The sequence below is a fragment of the Tupaia chinensis genome, unplaced genomic scaffold (genome assembly GCF_000334495.1).
Source record: "Tupaia chinensis unplaced genomic scaffold, TupChi_1.0 Scaffold142134_1, whole genome shotgun sequence".
NCBI lineage: Eukaryota > Metazoa > Chordata > Mammalia > Scandentia > Tupaiidae > Tupaia > Tupaia belangeri.
The window spans coordinates 405,820-431,665 of NW_006201985.1; the positions used below are offsets into that span (position 1 = coordinate 405,820).

Consider the following 25,846-nt stretch of genomic DNA (forward strand, 5'->3'; position numbering starts at 1 on the left):
ACTGAGGACTGGTGACCCTGAGGCCTCAGTCACTGGGTGACTAAGTAGACTTGACATCAGGCTGAACATGATAACGAATATGTATAGGGCCTCTGGTAATTAGTGCCCCTCTCTCAGCCCTGTGGTGCTCATACTGCTTCCTTAGAACTTCTGAAGAAGCTAAGCTTGACCACCTTGGAACCCTGTCAGATTATGTGATTGGTCCAAATCATTATTTTTATTCCCTTGCTTCACGCCAAGTGTCTAGAGCCACATGGACCAGTGTAATCTCCCAGGGAGCCATAGGCAAGAGCATCAGTGGCTTTTTGTGCAAAATAAAAAGTCTCAGTGACCTATTAGGAAAAAAAATGTATATACAGTATAATTATTGTAAAGATACCCACCAAAAAAAACCCTGAATATAAAGTGTTTATACCAGGAATTAAGTTTTTTATTGTATACATTTTTATATGCATTTAAAGTGTTCAGCATGAGATTTTGATATATACATACTGATATATACATACTGAGATGATTACTGCAGTCAAATAATTTAACATATCCATTATTCCATATGGTTACTTTTTTTGGGCAGAACACATAAAATCTACTCTTAGCCAATTTCCATATACAGTGCAAAATGATCAGCTAGAGTCCTCATGTTGTACATTACATTTCTAAACTTATTTAGCCTACAGAACTACGAAGGGAAGAATCAACAGAAACATTTACTCTAAGCCATGATGGTTTCAATGGTTTTATCCAAGATTCAACTCGGATAATCATGTATCAGCGCTGAGTCTGCAAGCATGGATGGAGAAGCAGTGGAAAAATTCATTGACCAGTTCGATAAAATGATCGATGAAGGCAGCTACCACTCAGAACAAATATTTAGTATGGATGAAACTTGGCTTTTTTGGGGGGAAGAAAATGCCAAAAGGTTCTACTTACACAAACTAAAACCATGCCTGGTTTCAAACTTTCAAGGACAGGGTCACGTTGTTCAGAGGAGATGTCAGGAGAGCTAATGAAGATTTAGTAGAGTTGGAAGCACAGCAGCACTTAGAAGAAAAAGAGGAAGGACAGAGATGTATGAAAGAAGTTCATTGTAAAAGAGTTAGCTGATGCTTTCTTTTTTAAAAAAATTATTTATTCAGTTTTATTTAGTAGTAGCAGTATTCTGTTTTACCAGAGAGAGAGGGAGAGTGATAGTCAGAAAGCAAGCTGCCAGGTCTGGGATTTGAACCTTGGTGGTTGGTCATATGGGAGTCCAATGCCCTTAATCACCACACTACCTGCCTAGCCCTGATGCATTCTTGAAAGGGAATGGTTCTAGTACTAGAGAATATTGATCCGGATGTTGAACAGTTTACAAAAGTGGAACATAAAATGAATGAACTTTTATGATGCTATCTTGAGATTTGTGAAGAACAAAAGAAACTTATAAAGCAGACCACAGTAACAAAATTCTTCTTGAAAGCAACACCCAGGATTCCTACCCCTATAAATACTTTTTATTTCATCACCATCATCTCCCTTACCTGGGCCTTCCACAGCTCCTGATGATAATTCTGATGACAACACTGATGACCTTGAACCGCTGTCACACTTAAGAGTCATTGACTAGCATATTAATCTGAATGTCTTTTTAATGAATGAACTTTAATTTTTTTGTGTATCATTTTTATAATTTTGCTGATTGTATTTTTATTTTTTGGACAGGTTTTTGCTATAGGGTGTGTGCACTCCTCCAGAAAGACACAGAGAGACAGAAAGTGAGAAATCACCCCCCTGGGGGATGGCCTCACTGCAATCCCTTCTCCTCCATTCTCCTCTCAGGATCTTGGGTATGCATGCACATGCACCCAGCGTGAGTTTAATCCACCAGGTCCGGGAATTGAACTGTGGTCAATTACATGGGAGTCCAGTGACATAGCCATTATGCCATCTGCTGGTCCCTGTGGTTTCTTTTTAATGTGGTCATATTGAGCAAAATTTGCCTTTGAGTTTGGATCCTCCCCCCCACCCCCTCCCCCCCCCCACACACACACACACAGGGCATGTGCACTCCACTGGAGAAAGAGAGGGACAGAGATAGTGAGAGGGAAAGTGAAAAATTACTCTCCAGGGGGGATAGCCATGCCACAGTCCCTTCTCCTCCATTCTCCCCTTGGGATTTTGGATGTGTACTCATATGCACCTTGCTTGATTTTCAAGCTTCCAGATCTGAGACCTGAACTGCAATCAGCCATGTGGGAGTCCAACAACGTAACCACTACACCATCTGCTTGCCCCTAGTTTGTACTTTTTATGTCATACTCAGTAAACTCGTTCCTACCTTGATATTAAGATATTCATCTATATTTAGAAGTATTAATTTTGTAGGATTAGAAAGATATGTCTTCAGGCTAGCAGATGGTATGGAAGTTAAAGCAGCTTGATCCCACATCTCTGACTGCATGGTTCAAGTCCCAGACCCAGTGGTTAGAAAAGCACACTGAGTGTGTATACATGTGTACCCAAAACCCCAAGAGGAGAATGGAGGAGAAGGGACTGTGGTATCCCCCACTATGGAGTGCTTTTTCATTTTCCCTCCGTCGTCTTCTATATCTTTTTCTGTCTCTGATGAGTGCTCAAGCCTTGTAGCAAAAAATTATTTTTAAAATTTAAAAATAAATATATAATATTCTCATTTGAACATGTAAATATATAAATTTATGCCAAATGTCAGTATTGATGTCAACATTGGAATGGTCTAATTAAAATTAGGAATAAGATATGGATGACTCTTGTAATCCTTATTTTTTATTGTATATTAACATAATGCAAACACTAGACAGTATTATTGTATAAGACAGATAAATAAGATATATGTAAATATGTATCAAGAAAACCAATAAAACACAAGAAAATTAATAAATGATGAAAAAATCAGTGGGATGACTGTTTACAAAATTAGTATACCCAATTAATGTATCTAACATGTACCGATAAGAACCAGTTGAAAAATTTAATAGAAAAGGCATAATCTACTCATAACAACTGAAAAAATAACCAGTTATTTATAATATGAATAATGACATTTATGAAACTACTAGACTTTGTGCAAGACCATAAATAAATAGACCCATAGTGTTTTAGGATAGAAAGACTTTGTTTAATAATAGGTCAATATCAATGTGTCAATATTTCTGTTCACATATTCAGTGTAGTTCCACTGAATTCCAACAATTTCATTTCAACTTTATGAAACCAACAAAACTTTGTTTCAACCTTATAAGACCACTAGAAAAATATTCAAGTGTAAATACTCAAAAATTCTGAGAAAGAAGACTAATAAGACTAGCATTTCTTAACACGTATTAAAATGCATTATAAAACTAAAGCAATTAAAAATGTATGTTACTGCTGTGAAAACAGAAAGGACAATGGAAAGAATACAGTTTCAGACTTAAAACTAAGTGTATATGTTATGTTCATATCTGATAAGGATTGCTTTTTAAATTAATAAGAAAAACAAAGTCTCACTTCACTTACTATGACAAAATAAATTATTACTGAAACCATGAGATACAAACAAATTACTAAATATTTTTACAGTCTTAAATTAGGGAAGACTCCTCTAAGTTTGTCTCGAGCACTGGAAAACACAATAGGAAGATTAGTAAACTTGGCAACTTTAAAAAAATTAAATTTCTTGGGCCAGCCAGTGGTACAGTGGTTAAGGCAGCTGGATCCCACATGGCCTACTGCATAGTTCAAACCCTGGACCTAGAGACTTAAAAACACACCAGATGAGGATTTGTAAATCCCCAAAATCCTGAGAAGAGACTGGAAGAGAAGTAGTTGAAGTGTGGCCATCCCCACTACAGGGTGATTTCTCATTTGCATGCATGTACTCTCTCTCTCTCTCAAAACAAAACAACAGAAGAAAGAAACTTCTGGGTAAAAATAAACCGTGTAAAAGGTTGAAAGGTAGAAAGCAAATTGGAAAATTATTGCAGTAAAAATGAAGACAAAGGATCAATATCCCAGATAAATAGAGAGCTCTTAAAAATCAATAGGGAAAATGTTTAAGGTTTTAATGGAAAAATGGGCCAAATACAGAGGCAAGTCACCAAGGAAACACAAAGACATTTGAAAAATGCTTATTCTCATTAATAATAATAATAAAAAAGTGCTAGTAAAATGTGAATAGATTTTTTTCTCCCCATCAAACTGGCCAAGATTAAAATTATTGACAAACCTAACTTCACAATTGTGAGGGGCAACAAGTCTCAAGCAACATCATTGGGAGTATAAACAGTCACATCACCTCAGGAGAGCAGTACAGCAGTATATATTAAAATGTGAAATACTTCACTCTGCAAGAGACTTTTGGGAATTTGCCCTAGAGAGATATATACATATCACTGCTCTATTCACAGTGTCAAATGTCAAACACTGTTAATGTCCATCAGTAATGGACTGGTAAAATAAATTATAATGTAGGAATTTCATAAGGTTCTTAGAAAACACCCTCTTTATTGACTGAAAAGATCTTATTGAATGAAAAATGAAGGCTTCAGCATCTAAAAGTATAATAGGTTTTTGCCTGTTTAGGAATAGAGAGATGCTTGAAAAGATGCCCTGCCAAAGGAATGTGATTAAAAATTGCATGTTTCATGTTGAAAAAATATTGTGATACAGAAATGTAAAAAGTAAAAGGTCAAAGTGCTTCTCTCACTTTTTCACTGACATGACACAGCCTGCCCCCAGAGAGAAATATGTACCAACAATTCAATTTCCAACCTTAATATGCTATTTATTGATTTAACTATTTATTTATTTACACTCATTCAATGTATATTAATACAGTATACAAAATGAGATTTTCCACCCACTATACATTGTATGTTGGCTCAATCAAGGATATTAACATACATGTTATTATCAACAAGTAATTTTCTATTTCTTGTTCCTTACATATTTTGCTTTTTATATCCCCTCCTTGATTCCCTACCTCTCACCCTCTGCCAACTCCTCCCCCTTCTCCCACACTGTCTCTAGTAAATACAGTTGTTTTCCATGCCTTTCACCCCACATTTTATTGATTCATTAAAGATCTTAATTAATGCGAAGACTTAATAGCAAGCACAACTGATATCTACACATTTATGAATGTATGTCTGACTTTAGGCATAAACCTCAGTGAGTAAAGTGAACACACTATAAAGTAGCACCTGGGGCTATACAGCTTACTGTAGTCATTAAATAGGTATTAAGTGTTTTTAATGTGTTTTTAAATTTTATAAAAAGTTTTAGTTTCAATAGATCAAAATAAAAAAATGTTAAGAGAAATTTTCTTAAAACTTAACGCCAGGAAAAAGGTTAAGATTCAGTTCAAATAGCAGATATATGAACCTATCAACAGTTCAAGAGAAAACAAATATCCTTAAATATAGAAATCAAAGCATCAAAGGAAATCGGTAATGTTTTATTCTAAAGTAAAAAAATTCTATTTCACTAGTTCAGACTGATGAAATTAATCCCTCTTCTATTGAATTTGCAGTGTTACTGTGGTCTGATCTTCCCGTTTAAACTCTGGAGGTTAATATTCAACTCCAGACTTGTCTCTATCATTAGGCTGGCCATTCTCTTGGCTGTTTCTTATATATATATATATTTTTTTTTTTTTTTTTTAAGGAACATAAAACTATTTATTGGCCGCTGTTCACCAGTATTTACAATAAAGTAAACAATATACAATTGGGTAACATTCTGACTACTACAGAGTTACTGGTTTTCCTTGCTTCTGCTGAATCAGTAACCCAAATACTAAAAGGTTGAGGCCTACACCTAAGGAATGAATTGGGGTTAAGAAAAGAAACATGCACAATAGTTTAGATCACAAATTTGTTCACTCATTTATGCTAACAAGTCCTAAACTGCTAACATCTTTAACCATCTGATTAAGTTTCCATGAGCCAAATCTTAGACATTTCATGAATAATGGCCTCTTAGTCAATAGAGCATAAGGATTTCAACTTTTTGTAAAGGAAGTTTACTAGAGGATTAAAATGCCCACTTAACTTTAAGTCTTTCTTAGCTAAACACTGGGATTTGTCTATTTTTGTCATCTGGGAGTGGAGCTTGCCGGTAACCGTACAGTTTCTCCTTTCAAGAATTCTGCAAATAAACTATTGAATTTACATCACTACAGATAGATAAAAATTCTGATATGGTTGCTTTTAAGCTATCCAAGTTAGATCACCCAATTATAAAATCATTATTTAATTTGAAAGGTTATGGCTTCAGGAAAACTTTCTATTTAATTTGGAGGAACTTATTTCTTATTCTGAGGTTGCTCAGCATGACAGTATCTCAGACACATGAGCTTATACACAGTTTTTGTTCTGGTGAAGGTTTCAAAAACAGAAAGCCATATACGTATTATCTTATGTATACACAAACACAAAGACAGAAAACAAAAAACCCAGACTGGTACTGAGGCATGTGAGTTAAACACAAGTTCATGACAATGAAACATTTCCCAGGACCAGCAGTTAGCGTAATGGCTATGTTGCTGGATTCCCATGTAGTCAACCATGGTTCGAGTCCCTGACCCGGTGGCTTAAACTCACGCTGGGTGCATGTGCATGCATGCCCAAGATCCCGAGTGAGAGGAGAATGGAAGAGAAGGGACTGTGGCAAGTCCATCCCCCCTGAGGAGTGATTTCTCACTTTCTGTCTCTGTCTCTTTCTGGGGAGTGCATGCTCTCTATAGCAAAAACCTCTAAAAAAAAAAAAAAGAAAAGAAAAAAAGAAACATTTCCCCAACATTTAGGAAACCTGTTCCCAAATGCAGAGGATAAAATATTATGGTATGAAATGGTTTTTTTTTTTCCAATAAGGAAGCAACTACAGAAAGCTTTTATTAGTTCAAAGTAACCAGTACTATTGGGATGCAACTTCCTTCAGTTCCCCAATACTACTTTCAAAACAAACATATCAAACTTAATCTTTTTTTTTTTTTTTTTTTTTTGAGAGGTTTTCGCTATAGGGTGCGTGCGCTCACCAGACAGACAGAGACATAGAGACAGAAAGCGAGAAATCACCCCCCAGGGGGGATGGTCACGCCGCAATCCCTTCTCCTCCATTCTCCTCTCAGGATCTTGGGCACGCACGCACACGCGCCCAGCGTGAGATTTAAGCCTCTGGGTCCAAGACGTGAACCGCGGTCGACAACGTGGGAGTCCAGCGACATAGCCATTACGCTAATTGCTGGTTCCCAAACTTGATCTTTCCATTAGAATGCAGTTATTTCTCCACACTGGTAAATCAAAATCCAAGACCCAGATTTTATAACTTAGTCACTATGAATATTTTAAATTCTTTATCTGACATTTCCATGAGTTCCCTTGTATTCTTGTCCCGACCCGGGGGGACAGCCGAACGGGTTTCCTGAGTGAAGGAGTGAGAGCCGGGACAAGCAGCGTAGTGTTACAGCACGGAGACGACAGTGTCGTCTGTTTATTGTGGGCAGCACGGTACAGCACAGAGACGACGCAGTGTCACAGCTCTTAAGGGTCGCGTCGTCTACTGTGAGCAGCACGGAGACGACGCGGTATCACAGCTATTCAGGGTCTCCCAGTTCGTCTGGAGACGATGCAGTGTCAGCTCTTCAGGATCTTCAGGGTCGTCTGGAGACTGCGCGGTGTTTCAGCTCTTCAGGCTCTTCAGTTGTCGTCTTCCTGGTCGTCGTCGTCGTCTCGGTCGTCTCGGTCGTCTGGCTACTGTGGGCCAGGCATCGTGGTTATATTCACTCTGGTGGGTTGTAAATGGTGGGCCGTGATTGGTTGTAAACGGTGGACCCTGATTGGTTGTTAACAGTGGGTTATGATTGGTTGCTTTTGGACCAATCATGAGGTGCCGGATATGCAAATTTGAGGGATTCTAGTGGCCAATCAGAGCAAGGTTTCGAAGGTCAGGTTTTTGGGAGGGAACCAATCATGGTAATTGTTTGCTCTCTGAGAAACCTCGGCAGACTCGCTGGTGTGCAGCTTCCCACATATTCTTTGTGGGGGAAGAGGAGTTATTCTTTTCCGTTAAAGGAGAGATATTTTCTTCATTTCTTTATTGTGCCTCTGCAGTGGTTTCTGGTCATCTTATGGATTATACATTTTTTCCTATTTTTTTTTGGAGTTAAATCTGAGCAATCAAAGGAATGCAGAAGGAGGTGACCTGCGGTCTTTAAATAGTACTGTTTTTCTCCCTTTGCACAACTAATTCAGTGAAAGTTGAGGATTAATCTGGCCCTAAAAGTATTTGGATATTTGGTTACTAAACACCTAGACCTGTCTAGATAATCAGTGTATGGAGTCTGAGCCGAAAAGTGAGAAAGGTATAAAGAAAAGAAAAAAGAATAGCAAAAAATAACATTAAAAAAAAGAGAAGAAAATTTTTATTTTGTCAAAAAATTATAACCAAGCAGCATGCCGGGGGCCTCTCAGAACTCAAATATAGATGGCTGCTGATTGGCTTATCCTATGGGAGCAGGGGGAAAGGTAAGAATTAGAAAGACAAAAGAGCAGCAGAGAGCTAAGTTTAAAAATTGTTTAAAAGTTAAAAATTGAGAGATGGAAAGAGACAGAATACGTAGGGTGCTCTAACTGGCTCCTGGCTAGACTGAAGAGCAGGAGATGAAGTCTGGGCAGAGGATCTTTGGTGGTCGAAATCCTCCAAACTTGATATTTTTATCTATCCATATACTAATTATAGGTAAATATAGATACATTAATATTTAGAAATACGTGTTGTTTTACTTTAAAAGATATGTTATAGGAATACTGCTTACATACATAAAACCACACATACCACAATTATACATCTCTATGAATTTTCACAAACCTCCACCCTTTAGGTAACCAGTTCCCAGATTAAAACAACAGCAAAAGTAACCCAGGACACTACCAGCACTGCAGAAGACTTCCTGTGCCCCTTTCTTGTAAGTACTCTAATTATGATGACTACAGCAGGAGTGATGAGTTTGTCTAGTGTTTTTCTTTTTTTTTTTTTTAATAATTGGAATAAAAACAACCATGGCAGTAATAAAGTCTGTGTACTTTTATGTCTGGCTTCTTTTATTCTGTCATGTATTTCAGGCATTTCCATGTTGTGGTATGAAGTTGTAGACTGTTAATTCTCATTGTTGTCCAGTATTCCACTGTGTGACCACACCTCAATATGTTTACCCATAGCACTTTTGCAGGTCTTTGGAGTAGTTTCTAGTGTGAAGTGCTACTGCGAACATTCTTGATCATGAATTTGGGGAATCATACATATACATTTCTGTTGACTATGAAATGAAGGATGGAATTACTGGGTCATAGAGTATTGTAGTATTTAGCTTTGATGTACATATCAAAGACATTTCCAAAGACCGTTTATACCCCCTTATGGTTGACTTTATGTGTCAATTTTGCTAGACCACAGTACCCAGATACTTAGTCAAATATTATCCTCCATGTCTATGTGCAAGTATTTTTAAATTGTATTTTTAAATTTGCTGTAGGATATGTGCACTTGCCAGAGAGACAGAGAGAGAGAGGGAGAAAAAGGGAAAGTGAGAGAGCACCTCACAGGGGCTTGGCCATTCCGCAATCCCTTCTCCTCCATTCTCCTCTTGGGATTTTAGGCCTGCATGTTCACATGCTGAGAGGTTTTTTTTGTTTGTTTTTGTTTGTTTGTTTGTTTGTTTGCTTTTTCAAGCCATTAAATCAGTGGACCTTGAGTAAAGCTGATTACTCTTCACTATATAGGTGGGCCTCATCTAATCAGTTCATGGCCTGATTTACCTAGAGGAAGAATAGTTCTGGGACAGATTGCCTTCAGACTCTGACTGCAGCTCTTCCCTGGGTCTCCTGGGAAGTTTGAACTTGCTAGCCTTCACAACTGCATTAGCCAATCCTTAAAACAATTATCTCCCTACTCATACACATCCTGGTTCTTTTCCTCTGGAGAACATTGACTAATCCGTTCGTACCAGTCAATGTTTGAAAATTGCTACTTTTCCTTCTCCACATTTTCCTAAACTTGGTATTTTTTGAAAAGTTTATTTACTTATTTCTTCTGAGAGAGAAAGTCACTCTCAACAGGATCTTAATGCTGTGATCCACCTCCAGTCTTAAGTCAGCCGAAGATTATGGACAAGTTCATGCCTGGCATACTTATGGAGGTTTCTGGACTTAGTCTAGGAACCTTCCTGTGGGATTGCCTTGAAGAGTGTCATTTTTTAGTGCTTCACCATCGTTTGGCCCCTGTCTTTCTTTTTAGCAATCTAGTGAGCATAGTGCCACTTGTTTTAGCAGCACACTCTGGACAATGTAAGATGTTTGATTTTCATTTGACTTTTAAGAAATACAGATTTTCTATTTTATGTGTATGACATCTTTTATTTAACTGCCTCTTAATAGTTTATTTTTAGTTTTTCATTATTAAATAATACTGCAAAAAATTATACAGAAATCTTGAAAAATTTTGGGCTACTCTAGGCAATATTCCTTGAACTGAAAAACTGGGCCATAAATATACACATTAAAAATAATAGCCAGTATTTCTAAAGTGTTCTCTAAATATGTACCCTTATAATTCTATCAGTGGAAAATCATATTGCCTCACCCTCCATTTCATTACCAAGTATGACATATGTTAAAACCTGACATTGGGGCCAACAGGTAGTGTGGTGATTAAGGTGCTAGACTCCCACATGACCATGCATGGTTTGAGTCCCAGATCTGGTAGTTTGCTTTCTCTCTCTCTCTCTCTCTCTCTCTCTCTTTCTGGTGAGCATACATGCCCTGTAGCACATTTAAAATAATAATGATAATAATAAATAAAATTAAATAATTCTAAAAAACCCTATCATTTTCATTTTTAGTTCATTACCATTTCCTTGGTTATTTGCCAAGTTGGCCTTTGAAAATATGTATATTCCTTTATTAATATATAATTCTTTTTATATATTTAAATTTTTTTCAGATTAATTTCACATAAAGTCTCCATTATAATGTATACAATATGTATTTTTTTCCAACAGAGAACTTTACATTTTTTTCTTTGTTAAATATTTCTTCCCTTTGCACCTCATACTCTCCCTCTACCACCCACTCTCTATCATCCACTCTCCTTCCTACAGTCTCTGGTATCTATGCTTATCCTCTCTGCTTATCATATCTTTGGATCTTTCAATTTCTGCCATAGAGTGCAGACATTCAGTACACATGGAGTACAATATGCAGTGTGTGTCCTTCAAAGTCTGGTTCATTTTGTGCAGCTTTGAGTCTTCTATATTCATCTACTTTGAATGAGATCATAGGGTCTTTTTTTTTCGGGGGGGAAAGCTTTTTGCTATAGAGCATGTGTGCGAGACAGAGAGAGACAGAGAGACAACATGAGAAATCACTCCCCAGGGGAAATGGCCACACTTCAATCCCTTCTCCTCCATTCTCCTCTCAGGATCTTGGGCATGCACGCACACGCGCCTGTCGTGAGTTTAAGCTGCGGGGTCCAGGACTTGAACCACAGTCAACTACATGGGAGTTCAGCAACATAGCCATTACACTAACTGCTGGTCCCAAGATCATAAGGTCTTGTTGTTTCTTATGGCTGAGTAATAGTCCATAGTATGTATGTTCTATGGTTTTTCAATCCAGTCTACATCTTCTTCTCACTTTTTTCTACTGAGTTAGTTTGTCCTTTTAAAAATAATATGTAAGAGTTCTATAGGCATTTTAGGTATTATTTTATTGAATATTTTATGATGCAAATATTTTTCCAACTTTTTGTATATCAGAGAGGCAGTGTATTGTGCTAGTTAAAGTTTGGTTATAAGTCTTCACTTGTTACTTACTATCTGTGGACCCTTGATGAAGTTATTTAACTCACAGTAGTCCTTGGTCTTTAACAACTGTAAAGCACAGATAATTTTTCTCACAGTGGAATAATTATGAGATTTAAATGCTACATATAAAATGCCTATCTATTATCTGCTATGCAAAAATTCTTCTTACTGTTATTTATTTTTCTTATAATTTTGTAAAGTTTCTTTTGTCTTTTTGGAGAGGTTTTTGCTATAGGGCATGTGTGCTCATCAGAAAGACAGAGAGAGACAGAAGGCAAGAAATCACCCCGCAGGGGGGATGGCCATGCTGCAGTCCCTTCTCCTCCATTCTCTTCTTGGGATCTTGGGCACGCATACACATGCACACAGCGTGAGTTTAAGCCACCGGGTCCAGGACTCGAACCACAATCAACTACATGGGAGTTCAGCGACATAGCTATTACGCTAACTGCTGGTTCCAATAATTTTGTAAAGTTTCTTAAGCAGTTGAGAAAGCTTTAGCTTTTGTGTAAAATTAGCCAATCTTTTTTACAACCTCTCAGTCTTCTGTCATTCTCTAAGGTAATAAAACCATGCTCTTTGGTTTCTCTTAGTGTTTACCCAATTTTAAGTTCTTCTCTTAGATTATCAAGCCACTGAAATTTATTTTTTCTATGCTATAGAGATTTACCTTTATCTTCTCCCAAATAGAGAGGCTAGAACTCAAAAGCCATTTTTTCTAATCAGCAGTCATTTCTTCACAGACTTTAAATGTCATGGTTTTAATACTAAAATAATATTTGTACTTGGATCTGTTTCTGGGCTCTCTTTTCTGTTCCTATTGATTTATTTCCTCATTTTACACTGGCACCATGTTATTTGATTTTGTAGGTTTTATGGCAGTTATTACATCTGCTGGTCAAATCTCTTTTTATTATTCTTCTTTATGATAGGTTCTCAATTATTATTGCAAATTTGTGTCTTCAAATAAAATATAAAACCAGCAGGTCAAATCAGCTTCCTGTGACAGGACCTCCTACCTCCTTACTGTATTATTTTTAGTTAATTTTGATCTTTTAATCTTTTCATTGATGTTTGGATTCAAAGACTATGTGTTCTCTAATTTCTCTGAGAAGGCAGAAAAGGTTTTGATTTGAAATTTTTCTTTTTTTTTGTAGTTTCTATACACATCTTATGTTCTCTCCTTTCCGCTAATTATTTATCTAGACTGGGAAGCAGGCTGCCAGCTGTAGTTGCACAGGTTATGCCCTGCACCACGCTAGGGGACACCTTTTGCACAGATGTAGTGCAGACCTTGCAATACTGTTTACAGAAGGCCTAGGAATCTGTTGTGTAGGATACCCTAGGTATTCAAGAACAGGATGGATTAATTCCTCTTAATTCTCCCTGCTGATAACCTGGACATTATTTTGATTGTGCCACTAAAACTGAATAGAGGGGTCAATACATGGCATAGCAGTTAGGGCACTGGACTCTCACATGGCTGACTATGGTTTGAGTCCCACACCTGCTGGATTGAAAATCACACCAGGCATGTGTGCATGCATGCCTAAAAGTCCCAAAAGGAGAATGGAGGAGAGAGGATTGCAGTGTGACCATTCCCCTGACAGATGATTTTTTCATTTTCCCTCTCTGTCTCTCTGTCTCTGTCTCTGTCTGGTGAGTACACACACCCCATGGCAAACACAAACAAACAAACAAAAACAAAACAAAACAAAACTGAGCTAGAGAATCATTGTGTCATTTGCAGTGCATTAGTTACTGCTGGAGGAGAAGGGACGAAGATCGGAGCAGCCAGTATACTGGGACAACTTTAATTTAGAATGACTGCGGCACAGCACGGTGCAGTGACTTCAAACTCATCAACAAAGCTATTTCCTCTTTTATCTGAGCACAGGCCTAGTCCCAGACCCCACAGCTTGAAAAACACACTAGGTGCATGTGCATGTGTCTCCAAAATCCCAAAAGGAGAGTGGAGAAGAGATTGTAGTGTGGCTGGCCATTCCCCCCGCCCCCCCACCCCATGGCAAGATGATTTCTCACTTTCTCTTTGTGTCTCTCTCTGTCTCTCTCTGGCAAGCACACATGCCCTATGGAAAAATTAAAAAAAAAAAAAGAAAGAAAGAAAGAAAAAAACCCCTAAGGAGTAGGGCTCAGAGATCCTGTGGGTTGGTGAACAGAGCAAGTTGCTAGGAAGATGAGCTTATCGAGAGGGGTGTGTGGAAGGTCTCCACTGCTCCTCCCATCCCTTATCCTATGCATCTTTTCCATCTGCTGTTCCTGAGTTACAGCCTTTATAACAAACACATAACAGCAAGCACAACACTTTCCTGAGTTCCTTGAGTCATTCTAGCAAAATATCAAGCCTGACGAGACTGAGGTGATCCCTGATATATAGTCAGTCAGTCAGAAGTCCTGGGGGCAATCCAGGACATGCAGCTCGTGCCTGAAGTGAGGGTGGTCTTGTGGGACTGAGCCCGCCATCTGGAAAGTCTGCTTCTTTAAGTTCTTAGTGTCAGAATGGAGTTGAATTGTTGTACAGTTAGCTGGTGTCAGCGAATTGGAGAAGTAATATCAGAAAAAAAACATTATATCTGCTCTTTTCTTTATCCTCTTAATAAACGCAGAGAACTCAGAAGCCCTAGAGAAAGGTACAACTACAAGATAGAAGGATCCTGTGACCCTCAATGACAGGTTGATGACAACCATATCTAGGGATATTTGCATTAGATTCTTAGATGAGAAGTACTTTTTATTGTGGTCAGCCATTCAAAATAGAGGTTTGTTTCTGACAGGATACACTTCCAAGTAAATCTAGAATTAACTAGTCAGATCAGCCCCTTCCACTCTTATTGGGTCTGTTTTAGGATCTTTTAACCTCTCTATTGGCCTTTTAATTCAAAACTTACACATTTTCTTTAATTTGAGAATGTAGAGACATTTTTCATTTCAGTGTAGGATGACAACATAAGGTATTGTTAGCAACATCCTAATTTGTATTAATATTTACCACAAAATATATTGGGTTGTCAGAAAAGTCACAACATATTTTTCTGTGCATTATGACTTATTTATTTATTATCATAAATCTTGTTTATATTACATTGAATCACATATAACTTTACAGTGTATTACATTTCTTTTACCAGAAGGAATACCATGCATATCAGTCAATACAGAGACATTAAAATCCCCATTTTCATCATCCAGTAGCTTTTCCTTTTCCTCCCGATTATTATTATTATTCCAATTATTTTTTAAACAATCAATCACTGTTTATCATTTTGCTTGTAAAAAGACTTTACCCAACATGAAATACTTCTCAGACCAATACAGTTGAGAAAACTATACATGTCATCATCAACAGGTAATAAACCATATCTGTGTCGCACTAATGTCATGCCTCTCTAATTGTTTTCTTGCTGTCTTTCTATATACTCTTCTCTTCTCCCACCGCATTCCACACTGTCTTATTATTGTTAACTATTTTCACTGCTTTTATGCCCTCCAGTATTTCTATCTCTACCAGAGAGTGCGGATAGTCGGTACTTATTAAGTGGATACATACAACATCTTTCTTTCATATCTTGGCCTATTTCACTTGGCAATAGATCCTCCATTATGACTTTTCTGATATCCTATCAGAAAAATTATCAACTAGAGTCATAATTCCTCTAAGCCTTTTGCCCCCTGTTAAGCAAGCAGATCATTGATGGTTCAGTAGGAAGCTCTTTGGTTCACAATTAGGGCCCTTAGGTAATAGATTTTGTTTAGTGATCCTGTTTTCATGTGTTTGCTTGATTTTAGTACTAAAAAGTACTAGTAGAACTAATCTGATGGCCAAGCTAATCTTTTAGGAATTGTATATTCTTATTCAGCCTTACTTTGCAGGCTTATCTCCAGCCACGTTTCCCAGTGTAGTGTTGCTTTAGCCATGCTTTGTTCTTCTCCTTCGCCAAATTTATGCTGGAGTTTTTACTCTGTTCTTACCTTGGCTCCACTGTACTTTAGTCTGGACAACTTCTCTGCTTTCACCACCCATGAAAAGCTTAGCTAACTTGCCAGTAATTGGCTCAAGTGACACTTCCTCTAAGAGATTGTTTCTAGATAAACTTTTCCTTTCTCATATTTCTTCATAGATTCTGTCATAACACTTTATACCTCTCAGGTAGTTCCCTGTTTATCTCAGCCTATACATTATCTCCTGAGAGTGGGAAATGTATCTTACTCGTTGTTGTGTTTCTGCAGTGCCTGCCTGGGAACCTAGAACAGAGAAGGTATCTCAAGAGGGCCATTGATTCAGCATCCATGCCAATTATTCAATAAATACCATTTGAACACGTGTTATATACCAGACATCTAATAAAGAGAGATAACTTCAAAGTTGCTTTTATGAGTGAAGAGCTGCCCTAATACCTGATTGACAAGATAGTCTCAATATGTATTCATGTTTTAATATGGTTATTAAATTGGCAGCCAGTGTGTCTCGATAAAGCAACTCTACTGGGCTATTTAACAGCACAGTAGAAAATTTAAAATTCCCTTGTTTATGCCCATTCTAGTCTACCAAATATGTAGGCTCAGTAGCACATTCAAGAATACATAAGATGCCCGGCATGGTGCCAGAGTCAGAGTAGTGTGAGAAGGGCATGCAGTAATAGGAGGTCAGTTCCAGAGTAGAATGTGAAAGGTGTTTTCATGGAGTAATGTCTGCCATGGGATAACAAAAACCAGGTGGGGTGAGGAGGGTATCCACACAGACAGGCTTCCTGGCATGGAACGCTGGCACCAGAGCAAGGATAACATCCTTGTAGGGAAGAGGATAGGAAGAATAAGAGAAGCTCTGTTACATGCCACAGAGTTGATTAAATAAGAAAATACAGTAAGAATAATAGAAGTACATTTTCTCATTGTCACAGAAGAGAGTCAGTAATATGAAAAGGACGAAAACTAAAATAAGCCTAAAATGTTAGATTGTAATTGGAAATATTGGAATGAATATAAGGACTTGTATAAATACAGAAAGATTTTTTTAAAGTAAATGTATCAATAGATGTAATTGTATGTATAGCTGTGTTGACTGAAGGGGCTGAAGTCTTCACCTCAGTAGCAATGAGGACATGTAATACCTAGATCCTAGCTTCTAAGTACCAGAAAGCAAAGGACTTCTCAGAGAATGGTGACACATGTTAAAAAGATGGAGGCGCCATCTTGAAGGTCATCATATATGAACACCAGAATAAATCATGAAAGTAAAGCTTTATAATTCATCAAATAAAATAGGGAACAGTAGTCCATTCTAATATTAATAAAAAAGGAAAATTTGATAAGCAATATTTTATTTACACAGTTTCAAAAAACCTCATCATAAAATACTTACCACTTTGAAAGGAAAAAAAAGTAACTTCACAGTGAAAAAAAAAAAGGTAGCGTAAACTATCTTAAACAAATCATCAAAGCAAATATCATTAGTAATGAGACAAATTGAAATCCTGTATAAGCTGATAGGATGCCATGGCAAGAACACAGCATTATTTTGCGATATGTCTGCCAAATCCATACTGAGTCGGGTCATGAGATATCAGATGCATCAAAATGGAAAGACATGAGGCAAATAACTGACCTGTAATCTCTAAAAGTCATGAAAGTTGAGGGTCAGATGGGGACTCGGCAATAGAAAATATGACACTATGTGAGGCTAACCTTCATGGGAAGGTTCCTGGTTCATATCCAGAGACCTCCCTTAGTACACCAGGTGTATATGTGTCCCTAGTCCAGGGCCAGCTGCAGCTGGAGGTGGGATTGTACATTGAGACACTGGTTGGGGGGGATGCTATCGCTCTGCCTCTGTCTCTCTCTCATGGAAGAAGTAAATAAATAAACTTAACAAGTAAATCAACTATAAGCTTCCATACCTAGTCTTTTTTTTTTTTGGAGAGGTTTTTGCTATAGGGCACATGCGCTCGCCAGACAGACAGAGAAAGACAGAGAGACAGAAAGCGAGAAATCACCCCCCAGGGGGGATGGTCATGCCACAATCCCTTCTCCTCCATTCTCCTCTCAGGATCTTGGGCATGCACACACATGCGCCCGGCGTGAGTTTTAAGCCACTGGGTCCGGGACGCGAACCACGGTCGACTATGTGGGAGTCCAGCGACATAGCCATTACGCTAACTGTTGGTCCCCAAACCTAATCTTAAATGTGTTTTTTTCCATGATGCATGCTTACCTCCATAGTGTTTTTGTTTGTTTTAAGGTTTTTGCCATAGGGTATGTGTGCTCTTAGAGACAGTGAGAAGGAAAGTGAGAAATCACACCCCTGCCCAACCCCCACGGGGGGATGCCCGTGCCACAATCTTTTCTCCACCATTGTCCTTCTGAGATTTTGAACATGCACACACATGTGCCTGGCGTGGTTTTCAAGCCACCGGGTCAAGGATTCGACCATGGTTGGCTATGTGGGAGTCTAGAGCCATAATCAAGCCACCTCCTGGCCAGTGGGTCACCATGGCACTGGTCACACTTGGCCATCCCATCCTATCCTCTCTTCACCATGTTCGCTGGACTGTTGCAACTCAGGATGTGTTTATTTTAAACTCATTTTAACCACCAAAATAGAGGTATAAATGCCACTTCAGCACATCCAGTGGCTTATGCTGATGGAGATGTGAAGTCAGGTTGTCAGAACCCTTGGCAGATAAAATATAATTTATATTGTTTGTAACATTGCACTGTATTTGATCCTTTTTAAAAAATTTTTAAATTTATTTATTTATTTATTTTTGCTATAAGGTGCATGTGCTTGCCAGATAGGAGAGAGAGACAGAAAGAGACAGTGAGAGGGAAAGTGAGAAATCAACCTCTGGGAGGATGGCCATGTCACATTCCCTTTTCCTTTTGGGATTTTTGGGCACACATGCACATGCACCTGGTGTGAGTTTCAAACCACCAGGTCCAGGACTTGAACCGTGGTTGACCATGTAGGAGTACAGCTCCTTAACCATTACACTACCTGCTGGCCCCTTGATTCTTAGAAAAACTTTTATTTTGGGGTCCAGCAGATGGCACGGAGGTTAAGACGCTAGACTCTCACATGGCCGACTGCAGTTCTAGTCGTTGGCCCGGTGGCTTGAAAATCATGCTGGGCACATGTGCATTTGTACTCAAAATCCTGAGAGGAGATTAGAGATTAGGAGATTTCTGCGTGGCCATCCCCTCTGGAAAGTGATTTTTTTACTTTCCTTATCTCTGTCTCTCTCCAGTGAGTGCAAAAGTTTGTTATACACACCAAAGTGCTAGGATATTATTATATATTGTCTTATAAATAATCTTTCTGTATCATAAAATTTATATCCATAAAATGTATATTTTATTATCTTGTTTTGACAATTAAAACTTTTTAAAAATGATCAATCACTTCTTTAAACGTTACAAATATATTTAGTCTTGAAAGGTGACAGATAAATATTGCGAAGTATTGGTATAAACACAGTATACTCTGTGTGTAGGAAATGAAAGTATCTGTTAGAGAAAACACAGTATGTTTATTACCATCTGCCTAGAAAAGTAAAAAATATATAAATCAAGTTACTGAAAGAAAAATGAATATCAAAGATATTTGCCCATACAAGTTGGGGGAAAGGAATATGATTAATCAACTATTTGATGCTTCCCTGGAATGGTAGGACTTTTAATGTAAGGATGTACTTTATAACTTTGCTTGAACTCAATGTATTATTATTAGCACTTCTATGGTTGTTTAATTTAAGAGCTAGAGACATACGTCATTGGGATATAAAATGGGAAATTTCTTTGGCTAGCTTATTTTAGTTGCCTGCATGCTGGCAGCCCATAAATACTATGAGCATCTGCGATGTGTCAGCCTGCTCAACCCAGTTGACATTAAAGTTTGTTTATAAGTGCCATAATGGTCCCCTATAAGCCATATCAGTCCAAAGTAGGTCAGTGTGTATGTACAGTGCCCGTCTGTTATATACAGTGACAGACCCTGTGTATCAGTTAGCACGCGCCGTGACTGCCAATTATATGTATGACAGCACTGCATGTGTCAGCTCGCATGCACATTGAGAGCCGTTTCATACTGTGCAGCATCAGTATGTGTTGGTCTTTCGTGAGAAGCTTATATTTGCCATAACATCCCAGCATATGTTAGAATGTGTCTATCACGACAGCCTGTAATGGTTCGAGATCTATTGCCCATGTGCATAATAACCTTCTGCAAGTGCCATGGCGGTCTTGCATGAACCACAGCAGCCATTTTACGTGGGGCCCTGGTGGAAAATTTTGCAGCACTCTGCATGTACCATGACATCCCAGTGGATAGTAAACAGCTTAACAGACCAGAACACACATGGCAGTCCAGCATGTGCCAGCCTGTATTCTCACAGTCTGTACACTCTTAGGCAGCCCAGGTTCATCAGCCTTCATGCTCCATTGCAGCCACTGTGTTCTGGGCATAGTGGTGCCCACTCTCTGGCCACTGTGTACTAAAACAGCTCAGCAAGAGCCATTCTGCATATGCAATGGCAAATATGAACTATGATAACCCAGTGTGTGGAAGTCTGCGAGTACCAGGACAGTCAGTATACTCAGTGACAGCTCGTCATGCATCAAGCCTTCCATTCTAGCAGTGCAATTTGGTGTGGTGACCATGTGTATGTGCCCACATGCATATGCTTAACTTGCCTAGAATGGTTCTAGTTGCATTTCTTTCCACCAATGTTTGACTTCTGTTTTAGATTGCTTCCTTCCTGTTCCCATTTCCTTCAAGTAGAGATGTCTCATTTTCTGAACTGTATCTCAATGTTTCTCTTTCTCATTTCAAAGTTCACAAAAGATAGACTACTTAATTCTTAAATTATTTTCTTAAACTATGGTGCAGAATAAATAAGATCATTTTTGAGACTGGCAAATATTATGGTTTAAGCTCCTTTTTTCTCCCTTAGTTGTCTACAACTACAATCACATGAACATACAGTTGCACGCACATCACTTTGTTAAAAATCCTTCATGCTGGGACCAGCAGTTAGCATAATGGCTATGTCGCTGGACTTCCACATAGTCAACCGTGGTTCGCGTCCCAGACCTGGTGGCTTAAAACTCACACTGGGCACGTGTGCGTGCGTGCCCAAGATCCCATCGGATCCCATGGAGGAGTCAGTGGTGACCAATTTTTGGCTTGAGCAATAGGAAGGATGCCACTAGCTGGGATGGCCCAGAACCCAGGTGGAACAGGTAGGGCTGGGCAGAAGCAGAGGCCTAGTTTCTGTCATAAATTTGAGATTCCTATTAGACATTTGAGTTTAAATGTTGAAGAAAGAAAAAGCAGTTGCATATGAGTCAGGAGTTCAGGGGCAAGGTTTGAAGTTGATATGTAAATTTAAGAGTTGTCTTTTTACAGATGACATTTAAAACCATGAGGCAAGTACCCAAGGGAGGGTATATAAATGGAAGAAAAAAGTCCATGGAATGAGCCCTGAGACCCCAGCACTAAAAAGTCAGAAGAGGGGGAAGAAACAACACTGGATGCTTAGGAGCAGTCAGAAGGGGTGGAGAGATACCAGGGGAGGGAAGTAGTATAGGGAACTAAGTGTCCACCACTGCTGATGAGTAATGAGTAAGAAAAACAAAAGCCACATTTATCCTAGCACACACAAAACAGATCACCTGTGTGATCCCAAGAGCAAGCAAGCATTCATTTCTGCAGTGGACACCAGCCGAGTGTCCTCAAAGTCAAATTGAGTTCTGACCATAGCTACCTGAGAATAAGATAAGATCCCTTAGGCTGAGACTGCTCCCCCCGCCCCCAAGTCCCCAACCACTACACTCCATGCAATTTGTAAACCTCCAGTTGTTTTACGCATGCCTCTGTCCAACCTGCTATTAATTGGGGTTCCCACCCTATAAAACAGCATAATAATTGGAGATGGAACTAGGGGTAAGTAGGTTTGTTGGTTTTCAGTGGGAGAAATAGTATATTCATAGACTGATGAGGCAACTCCAGCAGAGGGGAATTGTTATTTCAGAAGCAGTAAGGCAGAATTGGTAAAGCAACATCCTTGGGTGACCAGAGGGAGTGGGGTCTAGCATCTGTGGTGGTGGTCTGAGCCCTGCTCTTATGGGCTCCCAAGGGCAAGTTATTAGCATCTCTTCCTGATTCCAAGTTCAGTGGTATCATAGTCAGAGCTTGAAATAAGCCATGGTAGCGCTATTTACATGACAGAAATCAGCTCTTCTAGTTCATCCTGTTGCTAGTAACAAAATATCTGAGTCAAGGTAGCTTAAGGGAGTTGAGGTTTATTCATCTTACAGTTTTGAGGTCCAAGGTCCGGGGACCACATCTGCTGAGGTGCTGGCTGCATCACAACAGGGTGGAAGGCAGGAGGGTGTGCAACTGTGTGCATGTGGCTCTGTGCTGGTCTCATTCCCTCTCTGTGTAAACCCACCAGGAGTTAGTCATGTTGGGCTTACCCTGTGACTTTTATCCTAACCTGCTTCAAAAGACCTTACCTTTCAACACCATAGTCAGATTAAGTTTTCAGTTTTTTTTTTTTTTAATACTAAAGATGTGTATACACACCAGAAAGAGAGAAAACACCTTCCAGTGGGTCATGGTCAAGTCATAATCCCCTTTCCTCCAGGTCTCCTTCCCATCAGAATATATTGAGCATTGGGACCAGCAGTTAGCGTAATGGCTATGTTGCTGGACTCCCACGTAGTCGACCGCGGTTTGCGTCCTGGACCCGGTGGCTTAAACTCATGCTGGGCGCGTGTGCATGCATGCCCAGGATCCCGAGAGGAGAATGTAGGAGAAGGGATTGCGGCGTGACCATCCCTCCTGGGGGTTGATTTCTCGCTTTCTATCTCTCTGTCTCTCTCTGTCTGTCTGGCGAGCGCACATGCCCTATAGCAAAACAAAACAAAACAAAACTCTCAAAAAAAAAGAATATACTGAGCATGTGCTCACACAGTCTCCACGTGTTTTTCAAGCTTCTGGCATTGGGATCTAAACAGCACTCAGCCAATTGTGACCCAGCTTCCTTCGCACAGTGCTTAACTGCTGAAGTATGGGGCCAGTCCAAGTTTTCACTCTCTTAATCCCATCACAACCAAATCTCAACACATGAATTTATGGAAGGCATTCAAACTGTAGCATCAAAACATATTCAATTTTTTTTTTTACTCCAAGAGATTATTATTAAACATTTTTATGCTTACTGCTGAGTTTGTCAGTGAAGAGGCTGACCTTAGATAGTAGGAACAAGAAGTAGTCATCCATAGGAGAAAAAGAAGAGAATGAATGAAAGTGCAGATTCTGAGCTGCGGGGAGATGTATGTAGCATGCTCATCTTAGCAGCTAGCACACAGTAAGTGCTTAATTATCTTGTTTACCATCACATCCCATCAAACCACATGGCTTCTGGCTGCAACAAGACTCCCAGGCCATGTAGCACAGCATTAATATGTCTTTGTAAGGAGGAAGATAGATCTTTGTGTTTTTGTTCTAAGACTTTAGATTCATTGATTCATTAGTGTATTCATTCAGTAAGTGTTTATCAAATACCTATTAGGATTTCCAAATTATTTATTAGATTCAATTAAATAAATTAAATAAATTCAATAAATATTTAGTAAGAAATGGCAATAAAACAAAGTACTATAAAGGATTGTAGATGATTCTAGTAAAAAAGGCTAAATGTACACATCATTTTTTAAAGTTTATTTCTTTCATGAACAAGAGAACGAGCATGCAGTCACACCCAGCAGATTCTTGACACTGCAATCCACTTTTAAAAGTTTATTTCTTCCATGAACAAGAGAGCGAGCATGCAGTCACACCCAACAGACTCTTGACACTGCAATCCACTCCTCTCTCAGTCTCAGGCCACCCTAGAACATGGGCATGTGTGTGCCCAGTGTCCTCAAGGTCTTCTCTGGATGCAAATCTGAAACCTTTCCATGTAGGTTGGTGTCATGGAGTCACCTTTTACCTCTGCAGCAACATCAGTCCCTCCTCCCAATGTATCATTTTTAGAACCGATAAATATGTGTTGGGTAGTGTAAGCATAAAAAATTAATCAACAGTCAAAATGAATATAGCAGAATTAAATCTAATATATATGATTTTGTGAATTCTAGTCATAATGTACTATCAATCTAATTCTGTTTCATTTGGGAACAGGAACTACTGAAGAAATGTAGGAGTCAGAAGAACATTTGATACCAGTTTTTTTTTTAAGCTTATTTATTTTATTTAAAAATTTTAAAAGTTTATTTAATTTATGAGAGTTTTTTCAAAGAATTATTTATTTTATTTTATTATTATTATTATTATTATTATTATTATTACTTCATTTGCTATAGGGCAAATACACTCACCAGAGAGAGAGAGAGGGAAAGTGAGAAAGCAAGCTGCCAGGTCCGGGACTTGAACTGCAATTGGCCATCTGGGAGTCCAGTGCCCTAAGCACCATGCCACCAGCGGGCCACAATACCAGTTTTTTTCTAATCCTATTCTCCTTGGACTGATCATTAGCATTAGGAAATACTCTAATTCCATTTATGAAGCTTTTCCACTTGGTTTCTCTAATCCTGTTACATTTTGGTTCTTTATTATTGCTGACTTCTGCTTCAAAGGAACAGAGGCCCTTCTTCTGCCCTTCCATATTATTTTGGTTTTCTCAGGAAAGCCAGATAAGCAAGAAAAATACTGGAATTTATCTTAACCTTTTTTTTCTGTACAATGTTCCTGGTAATCTTATCTATGCAATTACGATTTTAAGTATCGCCTATGTGTAGATGAATGACAACAATGTCTTCCATTTCATGAATCTTCTGTGTCCCAGAGCTGGACATCTCAAGTAGCCACTCAGAATCTCCATCATGATATCTCATAGGTACCTTAAACGCAACAGGTTCAGCTCCTAGAAACCAAGAAATAACCTGAATTTCTCCTCTCTCTACAACATCTGCATAGACATCCATCCTCTCATTCTTCCCTTTGTATTCATTGCCATCCCACTTCCTTAGTTCAGTAATTACAATTTTTATCTGAGTTATTGCTAATAGTCTCCTGTTTGATCTCCCTATTTCCAATTTATTTTCACTTTAATTGGAACTATGTTTCTAAGATAAAGATCTGATTATGTTACATTCCTTCTTGAAATTCTGCAACTGTATCTATCTTTAGGATATACCATAATATTTAATCAAGACACTAATGCATATAAAAAGATGTTAATCGTAGTACAATATTAGTAGAAAATGGAAATGATATGAATTTTCAACAATAAAGGAATGTTTAAGTTAATAATAATGTATCCATTCAATGGAATGTCCTGCAGCCAAGAGTAATAATTTTCCAGGAAACTAGAACACAAATTATGTTCTCCGTTTTATCTACAACCTACTTCCTCTGACTTAATACTCCAAGAAGACTGCTTCATGCTCATGGAGGTAATCTGTAACTTTGATAGATCTCAGAAAGCACAAATCTTACCCCAATTAAACTGTCAATAGTTTCATAATGGCAGTGCCTATTCCTCTGGCTTTTGTAGTCCCTGTTCTTTGTCTTTGGCACCCATACCCCAAATTTAAGACAACTCCTCTGATTCTCTCCAGAGTTTAGATTCCCACTTGGACTCTGCATGCCTTTGGTTTTGGTGCACCTGTCCCTAGTTTGAAGGAAAGATTACCTTGCTTATCTGTAGTTCTTGGGCACAGTACCTCTACAAAATTCCTGGAAAACCAAATTGCCCAGCTTCCCTTATTCACTCAAGGCAATCAATAGAAATGATCACTGTGCTATCTTGCAGTTTGAAATGCAGCACAATCAGATGAGAATGTGAAGAGAAACAGGAAACCTCCGTCACTGTGTGATTGACAACTGTGAGTTTGAATCTGTGGTATTCACAGAACTGCAAGGAAAGGTATTCCCTGACCTAGTCTCCTTTCTAAGATCGATTT

At 38.6% G+C, this 25,846-nt stretch overlaps 1 long non-coding RNA gene across 1 annotated transcript in view; it reads left to right on the forward strand.

The window, feature by feature from the left end:
* The first annotated feature begins 8,889 nt into the window (after positions 1–8,889).
* The window catches only part of LOC102490298 (uncharacterized), a 52,113-nt gene continuing 35,156 nt past the window's right edge, over positions 8,890–25,846 (forward strand). The window contains exon 1 of the long non-coding RNA XR_336712.1: positions 8,890–8,965. This is a non-coding gene — a long non-coding RNA (uncharacterized LOC102490298). The remainder of the gene's footprint in view (positions 8,966–25,846) is intronic.